The 6,471-nt window shown below is 32.9% G+C and overlaps 1 long non-coding RNA gene across 1 annotated transcript; it reads right to left on the reverse strand.

Moving 5' to 3' along the window:
• Positions 1-4,371: 4,371 nt before the first annotated feature.
• Positions 4,372-5,770, reverse strand: LOC109827334. The gene is made up of 3 exons (XR_002243405.1): positions 5,728-5,770; positions 4,682-4,815; positions 4,372-4,453 (listed from the first exon to the last, which is right to left on the reverse strand). It is a non-coding gene; the product is annotated as an uncharacterized LOC109827334 (long non-coding RNA).
• Between the last annotated feature and the right edge of the window lie 701 nt (positions 5,771-6,471).

Raw genomic sequence — 6,471 nt, forward strand, 5'->3', positions numbered from 1 at the left:
TTAACATACAGCACTTGTGGAGGTTAATTCATCATATCCTGAAGAGGCTGTTCCAAAACTGACGTCATGTTTGAGCTGTGCAGGAGTGAGATTGTGGTCCAAGAATGCTGGAACTCTCGTGGAAATACCCAAGGATTCAGCTGCACATATGCAAAATTTTCTATTTACATGATGTTGAGTAATGAATTTTAATACTAAATTTACGAGAAAGTAACAAAGAGAGAAATTACCTTCACATTGGATCTCATGGCAAACCACAAATAGAGCTGAAAGATAATCATGTAATTAGAGATTTAAAATGTAATAGTCACTTGAAAGTATACTCTACATCCTCTGAATGCACATAAATCAGAAGCAAAAAAGTATGAATAAGAGTGGTTCAATAATATAAAAACTACAAAGGATCAAATCCATACTTTGTAGGCACTTGCAGTCTTAACAAATAGTTTTCCTGACTCAGGATTAGGAAGCTTATCTGGATGACTACAAAATTTTATGGGTGGTATCTAATATCTAATAAGCCAACTCCTGCACATTACAAAATAAACTCTTAGATCACATATCAATGAATACTTGAGAAAATAACATTCATGGATAATTGCAAACATGCGTTCAGAATCAAGGAGCTCTCTTCCTCTACTACATTTTTCTTGTCACAACCTTAGCCAAACCAAATGGTACTCTAACCAAACCTTTTAAAGAGATTGAATTTACCTTTACAATTCAATTAGAGTTATCGAATTTCGATGAGCACGTACGACGCAATATGTTAAACTATAATTAGCAAATTTGAGTGAAATCGGCTCAGTAAACATAATCAGCAAAATTGAATGAAATCCAGGTATCAGAATGTAACGGGTTCAGAAGAAGACTAGCATTTACATGTCTACATATCAATCAAACTTCATATCTATAATTACATTTAAAATTCAGATGAAGTTATGAGAAGTTAGCATTTTTATTTGTTCTCATATATTAAATGTTCTTCCATAAATTCACCAAGAAATTGCTGATTCAAAGTTTTGGTGACCAATTTTTTTTCTTTCATATATCAAGCAATAAAGACTGGCATTTACATGTCTACGTATCAATGAATACTAAACAAATATACCTCCAGAATCAGTTAATATGCAATAAAAGCTAAAAAAAAGTTAGTATCTTTCTAGTTTAAGAAAAATAAACAAAACTACTCTATTAATACTCTTCCAACAAATTTCCCAAGAACAGATGATTCAAAGGGTTGAAGGTGCCAAATTCATTCTAATTGAACCAATCAGATCGTAGATTATATTCCTTCATATAAAACAATAACGACACATTTACATCTCAATCAAACTTCATATCTATAATTACATTAAAATTCAGTTGAAGTTATGAGAAGATAACAAACCAAATTCCTTTTGGCTCAGTGAATTATTTTTTTTCCCGAAGTAGGAATGATTTTTTCTTTCATATCAAACAATAAAGACACTACCCATATCAATTTTTATTTTTTTCCCTTCATATAACAAACAATAAAGACACATAACCATCTCAATCATATTTCATAACTAAAAATTTTCAAAATTCAGTTAAAAATTCGTCCAAAATTCATCCAAAATAAATAAAAAACAAATTTTCAAAATGTATACGTAAAAAGCTCACATTTTGTTGAGGACGAGTAGAAGAAGAATCAGAAGATGATGAATTTACTTGCTCATCTTGCTACAAGCTAAGAAATTTTAGAGCTTTGCTTCCAGAATCCACAGCAGTACCTGAATCAAAATAAATTTCACAAATTTCAACAGAAAAGTTCCAAAATAAAAGTGTTAGGGTTATGATTTTGAACTGACTCAAGGACGGATGGGTAGAGGAGGCGACGGTGGCGGAGGCGGCGGAAGAGGGCATCGGCGAGGTGGGAGGGGAGGCGACGGAAGAGGCCGTTGATGATGCCGAAGAGAGGAGGGGAATTGATAAGGATCAATGGGGTCTCGAGGAAGGCGGCGGTGGTAGCGGAAGAGGGCGTCGGCGAGGTGGGAGGGGAGGCGGCGGAAGAGGCCGTTGACGATGCAGAAGAGAGGGGGGAACTCATACGGATCGAGAGTTTTTTTTTTGTCCCTGAGAAGTGGGTTTTGAATTTTGAAATCTGATCGGATGTCTATACAAATGAGAGTAGAGAGAATTATATGGGAGTAGTAGTTCCGTGTATTCTTGAAGAAGATATTTGGTAAAATTGACCTCTTTTTGACCCGTCTTAATGATATGGCCAAGAAAAGATCGATATTGTAAATTATTTACGAAAATAGTCGATTTTGCTAATTATTTTTTTTAAATAGTCCTTTTTTAAAAAAAATTCTCATATGTAGAAATCTTATTAAAATAAATAAGATGTAAACATCTATTTTTGCACATTGCTCCTTGTTAAACTTTACGATCAAACTAAGTGACCATTTTGCTTTTTCATATCCAAATTATATAATAAAACTGAATTAAATCTTTGTTGTTGGAAAATATATTCTCTTTCCTATCAGTGTTCATAAGATTACAAAAAAAGGCTTCGGATCGTATTTACCCCTGAACTATTAAAGGTGTCTCTTTTTATCCTCCTAAGCTAATTTTTGTCTCACTTTGCCCCATGAGCCGTCAATTTTAGCACCTAATTACCACTTCACATTAGTAACTTAACAAAGTTGTCATGTGTCACATCTGAGGGCTTTCTCTTATAAATCAATTCCTAATAAAATAAAAAATAGATGAATAGAAAAATAACTATCAGGTGGACCCACCTCCAATCAAATCCGTTCTTTTCTTTTCTCCTTCCTTGTTTCACTTGCTCTTGATTGAGCTTGGAAATCCAAAGAGGATGTGGTTCTCAATGGGGTGAAGATTGTGCGGGTGCTAGAGGCGATTCCACCAGCGAGGGGGAGGTGCTGAAGGTGATTCCGTGGGCGAGGGTTAGGAGAATTATGGAGAGTGTGCTGGAATTGAGCTATCTTTTATATTTTCTGTGGGCGAGGGATAGGAGAACTAAGGAGTGGGTGCTGGAATTGAGCTATCTTTTATATTTTTCGCGGGCGAGGGTTAGGAGAATTAAGGAGAGGGTGCTGGAATTGAGCTATCTTTTATATTTACGGGACGAATAGTCTAGTCTATTTTAAAGAATAATTTAATCTTCGATAAAGAGTAGTAGTTCCATGTATTCTTGAAGAAAATATTTGGTAAAATTGACCTCTTTTTGACCCGTCTTAATGATATGGCCAAGAAAAGATCGATTTTGTAAATTATTTACGGAAATAGTCGATTTTGATAATTATTTTTTAAAAATAGTCCTTTTTAAAAAAATTCTCATATGTAGAAATCTTATTAAAATAAATAAGATGTAAACATCTATTTTTGCACATTGCTCCTTGTTAAACTTTACTATCAAATCTAAGTGACCATTTTACTTTTCATATCCAAATTATATAAGAAAACTGAATTAAATCTTTGTTGTTGGAAAATATATTCTCTTTCCTATCAGTGTTCATAAAATTATAAAAAAAAGGCTCGGATCGTATTTGCCCCTGAACTATTAAAGGTCTCTCTTTTTTATCCTCCTAAGCTAATTTTAGTCTCACTTTTCCCCATGAGCCCTCAATTTTAGCACCTAATTACCACTTCACATTAGTAACTTAACAAAGTTGTCATGTGTCACATCTGAGGGTTTTCTCTTATAAATCAACTAGTGTGCACCCCGTGCAAAGCACGACTCATTTGTTTTGTTTGCGCTACCATTTATTTATGACCAATAATCCCTAATAACTCAATTGTATTAAAGTAAAGGAATATGAGTTTATTTATGAATAGCATAATACTCGATCTCAATGAAAAGAATAGATATCGACAAATCAGAGTGGCATGCTCTTACCCTATTTTCCATGCCGAACATCATTTTCACTCTTACAATTGAAGAACAAAGCAAGAGAAAAAAAGGGAATATTTGTAAATAAATAGCAATCTGATCAAGAACATCTCCTTGAAATTTGGGTATCAAAAACGTGAGGAGAATTAGAAAAACCCTAGCAAAAATTGGGGAAAATCCTCACCTTTGAGCGGTTGAGAGAGAAACTTATCGTAGCAGGAAATATGGAATTATAATCTTCATCTTTGATACTGATTCATCAAATCATCTAAGTCTTCATATTTTCTAATTTTCTAATAAAATAAAAGGGAAAAAAGTAAAGACAAAGACATTGATTCAACTTTGTTAAAACTGAATGAGTTTGACATAGCATTTATAATTCTTTATCGATTAAAGAAGATAGATACTTGAGATTGAGATATTCAATCAACTCTGTCATCTCTAGCGCATGATTATCCGATACTTATCATCTTTTTTGGACCAAAAAAAAGACAGGATTGAACTTTGTTCAAAATGAGTGATTCACCTGAAAATTCGTAGATTTAGATACCTGATATGGTTAACTTCGATCACCTGAGAATTATAGAGAAATCTTTGTTATACTAATATCAAATGGATAATTATAAAATCACAAAAATCAGGACTTCACCACTAAACCAAACTATATATTAAACCACTTCTTGAAACAACACATTATGTAATAAAAAAAACCCAAAACATACAAAAGAACAGGTGAAAATTAGATGGATACACCTTAGTTTCACTCAAATAATTGAAAGATCGATCTATTACTCCATTTACCTTTATGTTGGCATGGTTCCTTTTGTCTTGGCAGTAGAGCTCAAGCAAGTAGAGCTCTCGGATGAAGCAAATTGAATGATTTGAAAATATTACTCCTTTTGTCTTTCTTTTAGAGCTTTCAAGCACGACCACAACTAAAAGAAAGATGGACAAAAGAAAACTTTAGTTCAATATGTAACAATTATCAGAATATGATACAGAAACTCTACTTAGGTTCCATCCTTTCATCAAAATCCAACTTGTATCTTTACATGCCTGGATTCTTAGATTTTCAATACCCATTAATTATGAATCATGAGAAATAAGACATTAAAATGTATCTTACAACTAAGCATCTAATGTAGAAGGAGTGGGTGAAAATCTTGTTTTAAATCCCTGCTCAAGTCATCAACGCATCAAGAGTACGCTATTCTCTAGTTAAAAGTTATAAAATACTTCGACTATTAGAAACCCTATCGTTTGAAGGTAGAAGCCTAAGATCAGCCAATGATTCTCATTGTATTTGCAGGTTATATAGCAGATGGTGTGCATTCTACAACACTAAAGGTTACATCTCTGTTCTTAAGAAATCTAATAGACTAATTTAGAATACAACACCAACCAATTACACAGATATAAAAAACAAAGAAGGTAAAAGAGGTAAATTACAGAACACCAAATGACATAAAATTTCTTTGTTTATAAACATCACACTTTAACAACATATCTTCAAAATTAAATCAAACAATCATCACTATTTTGTCAAATTCCTCAATATTCAGTATAATAACCATATACAAGAATATATAGGCGTAGAGGTATTTTAATGTTACATTAAATAGTTTGTCAAAATCCTCAATATTCAATATAATAACCATATACATGAATATATATGAATAAAGGTATTGTAATGGTATATTATTATAGTTTGTTCCTATAAATTTTCTTGAAGAAAAATGGGGCAAACCCATTATTATAGAGGGCATTTCAAATACAAATAAATGCACACATACCAAACAAAAGTAAAGATAAAAATATTCCTAATAAAAAGGGAGTAGAGAACAAACCATGAGCATAAACATAAGATGCCCTCCAAGAATAAATATGGCCTGACCTAAAACTCGACCTCGCAATCCTAATTCACCATTTAAAAACAAAGGGAAAAATTCTTCCAGCCCCCAAAAGCCAATAAGACGTGCTTCTCACCCCCAAGACTTTGTCAACGGGTGTTTTGCCCCCAAAAATAAAGAGTTTGTTCTCTAAGCCCCCAAAACACAAAACTCAAGAGATTAAAATATGTGAAGACCACAATACCCTTCTCTCTCTCTCTCTCTCTCTCTCTCTCTCTCTCTCTCTCTTCTCTCTCTCTCTCTCTCTCTCTCTCTCTCTCTCTCTCTCTCTCTCTCTCTCCCTCTCTCTCTCTCTCTATCATGATGTACTAAGATGATAGTTAAAATGACTGACGGGGATTATTTTATTATTTTTGTTTTTTATTATTTTTGTTGTTAATGAGGGGGAACTAACTATTTGTATTTGGAGATTGTTAAAGTTAGAGGTTAATTGTTAAGGTTACGATTTAATTGTTAATATTACGGATCAATTGTTAAGGTTATGGATCCCTTCTCTCTCTTTCTCTCTCTCTCTCTCTCTCTCTCTCTCTCTCTATCATGATGTTACTGTGATGATCTTGAAATCATTAAAGGGGATTATTATTTTATTATTATTATTTTTTATTATTTTCATTGTTGATGAGGAAACTAATTATTTTTGTTTGTATTGGGAAATTGTTAAGGTTACGAGTTTAATTGTTA

This window comes from Asparagus officinalis, unplaced genomic scaffold, assembly GCF_001876935.1.
Source record: "Asparagus officinalis unplaced genomic scaffold, Aspof.V1 AsparagusV1_Un150, whole genome shotgun sequence".
In the NCBI taxonomy this organism is placed as follows: domain Eukaryota; kingdom Viridiplantae; phylum Streptophyta; class Magnoliopsida; order Asparagales; family Asparagaceae; genus Asparagus; species Asparagus officinalis.